We start from the raw sequence: 14,347 nt of genomic DNA, 5'->3' as shown, positions 1-14,347 counted from the left end.
GGACACAATGGAACAAAATGTTCAAAAGTTAGACGCAATGGAACAAAATCAAAAACAGTCACAGCAACAGCTTCAAAAGTTAGACACCACGCTTGAATAAAGACGTGAAGATTTAACTGCTGAGTTACTTAAAACCGAATCTAAATGTCAAAAAGTCTGTAATGATGTAAAAACACAAATTTGTGAGCATTTTCAACCTATTTTTTCGCGTCATGAAAATGCATTACAGAATCACGAAGCAGCCATAAAAGAACTGCCAACTATTGTTCATGAAAATCAAGACACCTTGCAAGCTAAAATTGACTCAGTTGCATCTACTGATTCGGTTATGCAACCTGCAAAAGCTCGGGAAAACTTAAAGGACACAGTAGGTACGATTTCAACACAAATGGACACTCTGAAACTTGGTTCAGAAAAACACACTGAGGAAATCAGTTCATTATCGGAGAAAGTAGCCGAACTTTCGGATCAGTTCACTAACTTATCTACAAAGGTAGATGATGATCTGAATGACACTAGATCCGTAGCCTTAAGTGACACAGACTCGCATTCGGGAGGACGACGGTTCAATCCCGTCTCCGGCCATCCTGATTTAGGTTTTCCGTGATTTCCCTAAATCGCTTCAGGCAAATGCCGGGATGGATCCTTTGAAAGGGCACGGCCGATTTCCTTTCCCATCCTTCCCTAACCTGAGCTTGCGCTCCGTCTCTAATGACCTCGTTGTCGACGGGACGTTAAACACTAATCTCCTCCTCCTCCTCCTTAAATGACACAGAAGAATACGAACAAATTAGGAAAATCAAACAAAATCAGAATCAAATTAATACGCAACACAAAAGAGAAATTGGGAAGTACAAGATCAGATGGCGCAAATAACACAAGATTTACATATTTGAGAGGACACTCGCGCTCCAACACGGGAAGAGGGACATAGAAATACGGAACGGCGACAAAATAATAACACAGGACACTTCGGAAATTATGAAAGAAATTGGCAAGATACACCGAATTTTGAAATAGAACCTCCGAAACGAAGTAACAATGACCGATATGCGACTCGCCGACATGATTATTTTGACTATAAGCTGTTCATTACTACACGTAAATTCAAAACATTTAAGAATTCTGGAAACGACATTCATCCACAAGCATGGCTCCATCAATTTTCTCATTGTTTTCGTCCCAACTGGTCACTGGAGCACAGGTTAGAATTTATGTGTGGCTACTTAGAGAATGAACCAGCTGTAAGAATGCGATCGGTCATTCACGATTGTCACAGTGAAAGAGAATTTTATCATGCCTTCCTGTCAGCATATTGGTCTTGAGCTACACAAGACCGAGTAAAACATAGCATCATAATGATGAAACATTTCCAACAATCTGAATTTTCCAGTCTTGTCAAATATTTCGAAGACATGTTACATAAGAATCAGTATCTTTCAAACCAATACAGCCCCTCAGAACTCATCCGCATTTGGTTAATCAAATTGCCTGAACATTTAAACCGAGCGAGGTGGTGCAGTGGTTAGCACACTGGACTCGCATTCGGGAGGACGACGGTTCAATCCCGTCTCCAGCCAGCCTGATTTAGGTTTTCCGTGATTTCCCTAAATCGTTTCAGGCAAATGCCAGGATGGTTCCTTTGAAAGGGCACGGCCGATTTCCTTCCCCATCCTTCCCTAACCCGAGCTTGCGCTCCGTCTCTAATGACCTCGTTGTCGACGGGACGTTAAACAACACTAACCTGAACATTTACGACATTATTTTGGCGGGACGTTGCAAAGACGACATTGAAGCTTTTCAGGGACTGTTACAAGAACTGTAAATTGACACCCACAACAATTACAGGTCACATCCGCCACAATTCCGCGATGACAGAAATGATAACTGGACACGACAAGGCTATTCTTACAAAGTAAATCGTGACCAAAACAGACACCACCCGTATGACAACCGTTGGCAGAGTAGTAATAATTACAGGGAAAGATCACCTCTCCTCGGTAGTGACTATCACAGAGACAATCAGAGAAACAGACAATATGGGAACCAAAATAATTATTATCAAGGGGGACAGAATAACTTCAGACACATCGGTCCACCGCGCAGTTACGACTCATGGAGAAGTTCTCCACCACGTGACCGACAAGAAATTAATTACAGAAATAACCGACATGACGACAAACGATATAATCATAACGACAGACCTGAATATCATCAGAACTGGCGGGATTCAAACAGGGCAGGGTCCTCTCGACAAGGTGAATTTGTAGAAGTTAGATCTCCAAATCCCAATAATGACGCGCGCCAACAAAGAGACAATAGGCAATGACTCACACCGCTGGCAGCCACAAAACGTACTTTTGAAGCTGATGACGTAGCTGCCGTGGCTAGTAGTTACGTAAAAATGGAAGACATTAGCGACATCTTACTCCAGGAAGACGACATAAAACATAACAACATTGCATATCCTGTAATTCACATGACGTAAAATTTACGGCAGTACTTGACTCTGGCAGTCCCATATCAGTAATTAGTGAAACAGCCTTTAGCAAATGCAACAAATCGAATGATTGCCCCACATTTCCGTTACGTAAGATTAAATTACAAGGTGCAATCGTTGGAAAAAGTGTAGATGTACGCCAACAAACCAACTTAGAATTCTTTTGTCAAAGCCACAGCTTCTCTATGAACTTTCTTATTGTTGCATTATTGTCGACGGAAATTACATTGGGAGTAGATATTTTGAATGAATACAAAGCAATCTTAAACTTTCACGATGCTGAAATAAGTTTAGAGAAAGAAGGAAAGTCAATAGCTTTGAAATTTGAAGATTGGCTCCCAAACCATGACGTGGAAATCAATCGGCTTTACCTTCTGTTAGACAGCAGACACTAATAATTACTCTGCAAGTACTGACAGGGATGATATCGACGACATATTTGATACTAATGAGTTAATTCAGAATAAAATTCAAACAATTGAGAACTGTAATCACACTGATAGGCAGGACCTTTTTGAGATTTTAGAATCACATTCCGAAGTTTTTACTCACAAAACAGGAACAATCAAGGGATCTCAATACCAATTTCGTGTTCGTGAGCATACTAAATTTTGTGTTAGACCATACGTAATTCCAGCACATTATAGGTACCGTGTTAGAACAGAAATACAATCTATGCTTGACGAAGGCATTATTGAGCCTGCAGCAGGCTCATACAACAATCCATAACATGTTGTTGAAGAAAATGAATGGATCGATCAGGTTTGTCTTAGATTCGAGACAAATCAATACTATCATCATTCCTGAAACAGACAGGCTGCACACGTTGGAAGAACTTCAAAATTTTAATGGTGTAAAAGTGTTGTCTTCTATTGATCTCAGATCCAGCTTTTATCAGTTCGAACTTCATCCAGAATGTAGAAAATACACAGCCTTTCTTTGTTTCGGCGTTTGATATCAATTTCGGAAACTTCCTTTTGGTTTGAACATTTCTTTGGCAGCATTCATTCGTGGGCTAAATTCCATATTACCTGAGTTCTTAAAACGTCACATCACCTTATACGTGGACGATATTCTGATAGCAGAAGCCTCATGGGGACAACATAATCGCATCCTCAACAGTTTATTAAGTATTATTGCAGAATCTAGAATTACAGTTAACTTGGAAAAGTCTGAAATCGGTAGGACAAAGGTGAAGTTTTAGGGACATATTACTCCTTCTGGAGACATTCAGCCGGATCCTGAAAAGTTAGAAGCAATCAGAGTCATTCCAGTTCCATCGACAAAAAAACAAGTACGCAGTTTTCTAGGTCTCGTAAATTTTTACCGTCGTTTTCTGAATATACAAATTCTAGTTACACCAAAACTTTGTTCTCTCACGGGAAAAAATACTATTTGGAACTGGGACGAACAGGCACAGTTGGAATTCAGTTCTTTGAAAGAATCGCTACTTAACGCGCCAATATTAGCTCATCCAGATCTGTCACAAGATTTCTGCCTTAGCACAGATTCTTCTAAAGGCGGTCTTGGTGCCCATTTATTTCAAGAAGCCATAGAAAATTATACTACTGTTCAGAGAACCATTGCTTTTGCTACCCGAGTGCTAACAAAATCTGAAAAAAATTATTCCGTTACTGAATTAGAAGCTTTAGCTATCGTTTGGGCATTTAACAAATTTCGTTTTTTTCTATCTGGTAAGTACGTAAAAGTATACAGTGATCATCGTGCATTACAATTTCTTATGTCTTCAAAATTAAATCATGACAGGTTAAAACGTTGGGCATTGTTTCTGCAAGAATTCCACTTCACAATAGTGAACATTCCCGGCAAGGAGAACATTGTTGCGGACGCACTGTCACGCGCACCGGCTGGGCTTGAGAAACGTAACACAGAAGGCAACTACGAGAAAAATTTCAGTATTCTTTACATTCAAAAAGTCGCCTTCGAAAACTTCATCACCACATCATTAAAGGACATTGCTCATGAACAAGATAGAGATCCAATTTCGAAAGACATCAAAAGTAAATTGCATGGAAAGACACACACACAGATTGGGGATTATTATCTTGTTAGAAACAACATACTCTTCAAACGCTGCACTGTTGGTGACAAACTATGGTTACTTTGCATTCCTGACGATTATGTTAATAAGGTCATTTGGTACATTCATTTCAGACACGCACATTTTGGTCCACGAGAGTGTTATCATATTCTTCGAACGACTTGTTATTTTAACAATATGGAAAAGAGAATTCGAAGAGTCTTTTCTATTTGTAGACTTTGTCAAAAGGCTAAACCATCTACTATCTCACATCGTGCTCCATTGTTTCGTATCATTCCTTCTAAATTAAAAGAATTTGCTGCTGTTGATCTCTTGGGACCCCTTGTCAGAACATCGAATGGATTTTCGTACGTTCTAATTACTGTTGAACTTACTTCAAATTTTGTTTCTTTCACACCGTTACGTAAAGCCACTGGACGGTCTGTATCCAACGTCTTTGTCAAAAATTTCTTACGTGAAATTGGCCACGTTGCTAAAGTCATTTCAGATAACGGACCGCAATTCAGATCTGCTGTTTGGTCACACATGCTTCGGAATCATAAAATCAAACCTGTTTTTATTTCATTGTACTCACCACATTGTAACCCGTCTGAACAGAGTATGAAAGAAATCAATAAGCTTTGCAGACTTTATTGTCACAGAAAGCAACAGCATTGGGACACATATTTACACTTATTTCAAAACGTGCTGAATGAAATGCCTCATGACTCCACTGCTTTACCACCTATTCTTGTACTGAAGAATGATGAACCACTGAACAGAATCAGAGAGCTTGTACCTTTTCCGAATACACGTAAACTTCGACACAAAGACATAATTGATTTGGCTATTAAAAATATAAATTCTGCTGCAGACAAAAGGAGAAAACTACACGGTAAAGCAAATGCAAAGAAACTATATATTGGTCAGAAAGTTCTCATTAAAGCTCATTCATTGTCACATAAGAAGAAACACTTGAGTCACAAATTCTTTCTGGTTTATAATGGACCTTACAGAATCCGACGAATACCACATGATAACTGCGTTGAAGTTGAAACTCTGCGTACTAGGAAGAGTAAAGGTTTACACCACATTTCACATGTAAAACCGTTTATTGAAAGATAATCTGCTTTTTAACTTTGTCTTTGCTATAAAACTTTCCACTTCACGTTACTAGTATACTTTGTCAGACTTAGAAACTGTTAACATGCAACAATGTTTGAAGCTAAATATCCAGTCAAGAACCAAGTGAACTTATTTAAACAGAAATTACGAATGCATTGTTATAGTGAACAGACGACACAGTGTTGTTATTTGCACATTCTTGCTTTTAGTTGCACGATTACGTAACGAATATACGGCTTACATACTTAGAACATATAGTGCGAATGAGATTTCAATGCGACATTTTGGTTTACTTGAAAAGACATTCTTTATTTGAAGTACTTTCTGTGAGATTAAAGATGACTTAGTATATGGTTTCTTTGATAGCTATACGATTATATCACGACGCTACTACTGAATGGCACAATTTATATTATTGCTTTTGCGCTGTATCTGTTTTATATGTGCACAGTTTTTCTGAATCCTTCTGGAAAGTAAAACATGTTTTAGTAGTAACTTTTGTGGTAGAGCTACAATGAGACAGCCGTTTTCGTAGCACAACAATAAGTTACACTGTAGTACTTTCTTGATCACGGTACTGTACGTAATAACTGCGATATCTATACGCATAGGAATTCACTTCGCTTATTACGAGGTAAGTAAATTGACTTCTAGAGAACTTTGCTTATGGACGACGATAATTACGACACTTGGCACATTTTTTACCCTTAAGTAGTGACAGAGATTGTCTTACAACAAGACGCACAGTTTAGCGCTTCAGTACACGTATTTGAGTGATTTATTTTGTACTTAAAACATTTATGTTTAAGATTTTTGAATTACAATGATGCAAAGGTTTTCTGTGATACATTTCATTCCATTGCCGTAATCTGTAACACCTGGGGGTATAATTACATTAATCCTCAGGGGGATACACGCTTACTTTGTTTGTGTACCATGTGTTTGGCAAGCACAAGGAGCCCTAGCTAATATGGTATTTGCTTATACAACTTTACACATAGGTACCATATTTCTCTAACACATAAATTACACAGCTATCTGATCATTTAACTGAGAGAGACAAACATTTTTTTACTACATCAGTGACAGATGTTTACGTAATTACACAGTTGGATAACTTCACACTTATGAAATTGTATTTTGTCTGTACTTTGTGGCCGGCCGCAGTGGTCTAGCGGTTCTAGGCGCACAGTCCGGAACCGCGCAACTGCTACGGTCGCAGGTTCGAATCCTGCCTCGGGCATGGATGTGTGTGATGTCCTTAGGTTAGTTAGGTTTAAGTAGTTCTAAGTTCTAGGGGACTGATGACCGCAGTAGTTAAGTCCCATAGTGCTCAGAGCCATTTGCACCATTTTGTACTTTGTGAACTGTTCATATTTTTTTGGAAGCATTGTGATACTATGAGAGCTTTGAATGATGTATTTGGTATGGGATCATGATTTTTAAAGTACGTTTGAGGTATATGACACTGCTGAAATGAGCAGAGAATTTTTTTTAGGTTTTGAAATTATTGGAGGAAGCTACGACGATTTTGAGATTTGACTGAGGTGTTATAATGTTATTATTACAACGACGATGTGTATTATGCTGTTGAGGTATGTTTATGATCAATAAGCTGATGCTACCGTACATGAGGAATGTGATTATGTGTTTATATGTATATGAATAATGAGTAGTGATTAGGGACTCTGATTTGTGGAAAAGGATATTGGAAACCAAGAATAGTACTTTAAGAATTATGAAATGTGTGTACATGCATGAATGTATCACAATGCCACCGAAAATTTTTTGGACACTGTTATATTTATAGGACTTTGTTTCTACACATTTGCAACGCAAATTCTTGACCTGTGAAATGTTTATATGAGACTGTCACTGCTGTCGTAAATATTTTGGTAAGAAAGTGAAGTGACCTTCACGTAATGCGTCGTGAGTGCCCAGTTGTGCCACCTACCTGGAGAAAAAGCCATTAGGTGGAGAAAAAAACAGACAATTAACCTCGCTATTGACATTCTTCTATAGAAAACATCGCAAATACGACACGCTCGAACTTGAAAACATATGATTACTCTGTGAATCTCTTAATTTATGATATTTACTAAAATGCCTAGTGAAATGATGAAAAACATTTTACATCTATTGTCTTTGTAGTTGAGAGATTGCTCATTTTGTTTAATATCTAGTTCCTAGCTGCACTGTAGCATTGGTTAAAATAAAATTTTATAGATGTACTAATATATATATATATTATATGCCTACAGATCCAGTAAATAATAACTTTATGATCTACTTAAAAAAAATACGAAGGTGCACAAAAAGACATTTCCCTTCGCAGGAACTGCAAACATAATTTTTTTCAATGACTGGGTAACTTGTTTCATAGAGTAATTTATCGTGGTGCATCACTCTAGTGTTAAGTTCTGACGTGGGTGTTCGACATTTCCTATTTTTACTGTAATATTTTTTCTGCTTGAGCTTTGCCATGTTTAGGTATAAGTTATAGCATTTGCTGCTGCTGTTTGCCAGGCATAGTGCTACTCAATTTAACTTTGTATTACTCTGTTAAGCCAGTTTTACTACTGATTTATTTTTCTTGTCTGCTGCACATTGCCTTATATTGGTTGTAATGTTGCATTTGATTTGCTAATTTACGTATACTGCTGCTTGCTTTGCCAATTCGCATTTTTTTGTCATTGCTGTTTGTGTTAGCTGTTTTGTACTGCTGCATTGCCTCGTCCCTTAGTTTATGTATCTGAGCTCAGTAGATTTAAGTTAACTGAAGAGGGGGGGATATTACATGAGAAACTAACTATGGAGAATAGGGAAAGAATGCATTGAGAAGTTATATGAAAAAGATTTGGGCCAAAATGAGTATTGCACAATGAGAAATAATTATTTTGTAAGAAATACGAATAGAATACAGAAAGCAGGTATAGATAGGACTTTTTGGGAATAATGATGAATGAAGGGAGATCTCCAAGAAGTAAAGAAAGTTTTGTTTGCAAAATACTGCAGTAAAACAAACTCTGTCCTTTCCTTTTGGGTTATCCCGCTATGTGTTTGAATACTCTTGTGTATTTGTGTTTTTCCTGTCTTTATGTGTTTAGCTAATAAAATTAATGTCGTAAAATTTTTCTGATACTCAACTACATTCACTATGATGAGGAATACTATTATCCTCAAATATAATTTGCATTTATAATATGTTATTTACCTTGTAAAGATGTTTAGACATTATTTATTCTGTTTTGTTTAAATGTTCACGAGTGAAGTTGATGTTTCGAAAGTTATTCTGACCTTTTATGTATTTACTTATGTCATAATTCTTGTAACACTGATGTACATGTTATTTCGATTCTTTTGTAAAGCCCGTATTACCACAAATGTTATTTTTATTGTTATGTTCTTTAATTATGTATTTTGAACCTTTGTAATTGTAGTTTCATATCGTAAATTTAAAATTGTAATTGACACCAGTTCATCAAATTAAGTAACTTGTAAGCATTCATTTCACTGCACACATTTCTGTTGGTCATAGTATATGCACAATATGTGAGACGTTGGGACTGTTAGTGTTTGGAGGTGTGTTAATAATTCAGCAAGGGGCTGATTAACAGCGTTGCTGGTTCTACAGACAATTCCAAAAACTTTATGAGTGCACAAGTCGTGGTTTATGGAGTTGCTATATTGTCTGCAAGACTCTTCTGTGGTGATTGTGCACCCGCACAGTCGCAACGGATGGCTGCTAGCCATCTCTACAAGGACTACAGTGGGACTGCACCTTTGATGGCCCACCAATACCATAATTTGTACGAGGACTACAGTGGGTCTACACCTTTGATGACTCACCAGTACCATTATTTCTATAAGGAGTGCAGTGCGTCTGCATCTCTGGTGGCCCACCAATACCATAATCTCTACCAGGACTACAGTGGGTCCGCTCTGTGATGACCTACCTACCAATATTCTTCAAAACTTCAGTGACTCTGCTGTGGGTTTACTCTGTTGTGACCCATTACCTGTCTGCATGTCAAGAGTCAGTACTGTCATCCTGTTGGAAGGACAACACTACTTCTTCAAAACTGCATGAAAATCCACTACTTCTGTGTGCATTTTCTTTTACTGTTTCACACTTTGAGAAAAAAAAACACACTGCAATTTTACTGTGATGAATGGTCGGGACTGTCTTTATGGACTGTGAGAAAAATTTAGCTTTTGACCAACATTGTATCAATAAGTGTGTGCATTTGATTTCTTTGTTATTGTAATTATGAAAAATTTCTTCAAATCTGTATTGGCCACTGCCCAAAACAATTTGTAATTTTTTTTTTTTTTTTTTTTTTTTGTGGTGAGCATGGGGGCTATGTAAATAGGCTGTTTAGGTTTTTATATTGGTAACGCCACATAGCGCTCTATATGAAAATCACTGACTGTGCTATGTGCATCCTGTGGCTGGTTTGCATTGTTGGAATTTGCTATTGTAGTGTTTGGCAGTTGGCTGTTAACAGTGCATAGCATTGCGCAGTTGGATGCGAGCCTTTAGCAGTGGTGGATGTGGGGAGAGAAATGGCGGAGTTTTGAGAGCGGATGATCTGGACATGTGTTCATCAGAGACAGTAAATTTGTAAGACTGGATGTCATGAACTGATATATATATATATATAATGACTTTTGAACACTATTAAGGTAAATACATTGTTTGTTCTTTATCAAAATCTTTCATTTGCTAACTATGCCTATCAGTAGTTAGTCCCTTCAGTAGTTAGAATCTTATCTTTTATTTAGCTGGCAGTAGTGGCGCTAGCTGTATTGCAGTAGGCCGAGTAACAAAGATTTTTCTGAGGTACGTGATTCATGAGAGGTATAGATTATTGTTAGTCAGGGCCATTCTTTTGTAGGGATTTTTGAGAGTCAGATTGTGTTGCGCTAAAAATATTGTGTGTCAGTTTAGTGTTGATCAGAATAAGTAAAGAGCGAAATGTCTGAGTACGTTCAGTTCTGCTCAGCTGTTTGAAAATCAAATAACGTAAGGGGTTTATCAGCACAGTAACTCATTCATTTTTCTAAGGGGACGTTTCACTTTGTATGACACATGGTTCAGGATATAATGCGTGAAAAACTGCGGTTATCATGCATGACGTTTAAATTTTTACTTCTTTTCTACTGATTCTGATCACAATAGATTCCGCAGGTACTATCGACATATGCTGATGAATGTACCTACAATATTATATCATTGTATAACACATAGTTTAGCACAAGTCCTGACGCTGTGTGATACGGTTGTGGATGCACAACTATATACAATGACCTGGACCACTCCAGGTGTCTCTGCTGCTGACTGATACACACTGAAATAAGTAAATAATTTTATTGATCTGAAGATGACTTATCAATGAGCTTAAATTAGTTATTAATCAAGGCAGTTTTATGATATTGACGTATGATTTTTATCCACACATTTCAACATTACAGATCGCCTGTCTACCTATTTGACAGTGTCGCATAACAACATTATACTTAGCTTCTGATACAGCTGCGTGCTAGTGGATTAGTCGATTAGACTCGAGAATATGAAGATACATAAAGGAAATCATGTTTCTTCGTCGCCAAAGAAATAGAAGTTGTAGGTGTTTCATGGCAAGGTTAAGTCAGGTCTTGACCTCGACTCTGTGGAATTACGATACTGTCAAATTAAATGATACGAGTAAACCGCTAAAGCTTGGTAACCGATGTAGAGTTTTATTGACCCGAGCGAAAAATGATCCGGCACAGATTTTTTTTTGTTGCCTTTCGAACCATGCTGCTTCTCTCGTGGCAACGGATAAAGCTTTCACAAGACAGCAGTAAACCGATAATTACGTTTATTTGTTTACCTTCTTACAAAATTTGAACCCATTCGCACAAGTCTGGTACATGGAGATAGCGTGGGTAAAAAAGACAAAAATGTGTAAAATTCGAAAGAACCTAGGTTTTTGAAAGCGAGTTTTCAAATTAATTCTCTCTCAGTGATCTTACCGGCACCGAAACGGAAGATAACAGAGAGAAGGTCGAACAACTGAATTCGGTCTTCCGAAGTTGTTTCACCGCAGAAGAACACTATCCCTCCTTTCAATCGTCATATGAACGTAGAAATGGCAGATATTGAGATAACCGATCGTGGAATTGAAAAGCAGCTACAGTGCATTAGTAGTGGAAAGGCTTCAGGACCAGAAGAGATACCTGTAAGATTCTATAAAGATTATGCGAAAGAACTTGCTCCCCTCCTAGCAGTAATTTATCGTAGATCACTTGAGCAACGAAAGGTACCTAACGACTGCAAAAAAGGGCAGGTCATTCACGTTTTTAAGAAAGGCCGTAAGACAGATCCACACAATTATAGACCTATATCGTTGACGTCAATCTGTTATAAAATTATGTAACATGTTTCATGTTCAAGAATTATGACGTTCTTGAAAAATGAACAGCTCCTCTATAAAAATCAACATGGATTCCGCAAACAGAGATCCTGCGAAACTCGGCTCGCTCTGTTCCTTCATGAGATGCACAGCGCAGGGGGACAACGGCGCTCAAGCTGATGCCGTGTTCCTTGCTTTCAGTAAGGCATTTGACACCGTACCGCACTGCCGTTTAATGAAAAAAAAATACGAGCTTACGGAGTATCGGAGCAGACCTGCGATTGGATACAAGACTTTCTTGCAGATATAACTCAACACGTCGCTCTTAACGAAACTAAATCGACAGATGTAAAGGTAATATCCGGAGTAGTCCAAAATTTGAAACGATTCGTTCAAGTTTAAAAACGAGATGTGGCACGCTTCCCACAAAAACTTATGTTTTGCGTGTTTTTACCTGTAGAATCCGAACGGTGCCCATACAGATAGTGCATTAATTTCAACCCAATTAAAATCAGTTGAAAAGGGAATTAATCGATTGGCAGAATTTGTCTGGCCGCCAGTTCCAGTTCGTCATTCAATTCTTGCTTAATATTTTGTAACATAGCTACAGTAGGACAGGAATTCGAATGGCTTTACAAATGGCCACTGGACCGGGATAAACCAAAACCTTTTGCTTCATGTTTCTGGATTAAATAGGAGTCGAGCCCCAAGATGCCCTAAACCAAGAGTCTGCACCCTATTTTCTCAAACTTATTTGTGAAGTGGTAAAGTGTTACTCTACATCGAGTATGACGTTCTTACGTGTTTGGATGAGAAAGGTTTGTCTTCAAATACTTAAAATGATCTAATGACTTTGTTTATTTACATTTTAGATTGTGCTCACATAACATTTTGTCGAATGCCTCATTTACTTTTTCTGTGGTCGCTTTCGAAGACAAGCATGTGTTATATCGCTGACAATGCGTCTTCATTCAACCTTGTGAATGGACACTGCACTCATTGTATTAACAGCTATGTACTTGGCTTCAGTGCACGTTCTACTTACTTTATTAAAACGTGTTCGTGTGCTTTACGCTATTTTACTTTACGTGCATTTTTCTGTACCATTTCAAATCTGAAGCTGTCTGATTTCTCAGCCGAAACTAGTAACGAATGACTGTTGAAATATTACGAACTAGACTACTAAATAACTTTAAGCAAAAGCCTTTTACTTTCAACATTTTCATAGATCGCTTACCACCACCATGACCGTGTCAGGAAATAACAGATCTGTACAGCAGGTGTGTTACAGGCTGGATAATGTCAATATTTGTGTCGACAGAGACGTTACTGAATTTCAGTGATCTCGAGCTGCGACGTCTCGTGGGGCGTAGCTGGGGCATGGGTGGATCTGACGGATCAAGGATGGTATTAGCGACTTCGGCGTGTGTGCCCCAGCTCTGTCAACAAAACAATTGCCAATTGATGAGATCATGGGTTCTGTCTATCTCTATACATGATGCTTTTCATATGATTATTCCTTCTTATTAATGTTCATTAGATGAAGTGCGAGGATTCAGTAACAACAATCACCTCGAACTTCGCAGGTAATAGAAGAATCTTCACAAATTATAATAACTCTGTTGTAGCAATTTTATTAATATAGTACGTTGTGCTCATTTCCCGTATTTTACTTTTATAATATTTGAAGATTCGCATTTACGTTGGAATGCAGAAGAAGAAAGATTTCTCAAAGATAAATTTCTTCCTACGAAGTAGTCGGCAGTTATTTCATCACACAATACTGTTTCTTTCGTCGATAAACAAAAAAATACATTCTTTTTGCTCTCAATATTATCTAGTTCTAAAGGAAGCATTTCTTGTACGCTTCAGTTTACTTTGTTGTAACATTCTGAACACTTTCCCATTACGTGAAACGAATACTATTTTCCAGAAGTAAGAAAAATCACCCCAAAATACTGCATGGAGGCTTAATTATTATGCAATAATTTTAGTAGCTGTGTGTCCAGTTACGAAGTCTCGTAACCGGTTGGCCCTGACTAGTATTAGTACGCTATATGACTGCATAAAATAACAATAAAGAATGAAAAGAAATTTCCGTTAACACAATTGATTAATTAAGTCCTCTGCAACTATAAAAGCTACGAAACAACAAAGCACTAGTGTAACTTCTGTGTGCGGTAGTGCGTTTCAACGTACGTGTATCTGGCACGGTTCTTCCTCAATACGACAAGAAATTTTAAACACCATTTACAATGAACTAATGGAAAAACCAGAAATATT

The 14,347-nt window shown here is 37.8% G+C and overlaps 1 non-coding gene across 1 annotated transcript; it reads left to right on the top strand.

Moving 5' to 3' along the window:
• The first annotated feature begins 1,507 nt into the window (after positions 1-1,507).
• Trnaa-cgc lies at positions 1,508-1,580 on the top strand. Its single transcript has one exon. It is a non-coding gene; the product is annotated as a tRNA-Ala (tRNA).
• Positions 1,581-14,347: the final 12,767 nt, after the last annotated feature.

Source organism: Schistocerca piceifrons, chromosome 3 (genome assembly GCF_021461385.2).
Source record: "Schistocerca piceifrons isolate TAMUIC-IGC-003096 chromosome 3, iqSchPice1.1, whole genome shotgun sequence".
Lineage (NCBI taxonomy): Eukaryota > Metazoa > Arthropoda > Insecta > Orthoptera > Acrididae > Schistocerca > Schistocerca piceifrons.
The sequence above is the reverse complement of the archived record's forward strand: the minus strand, read 5'-3'. Positions and strand labels throughout refer to the sequence as shown.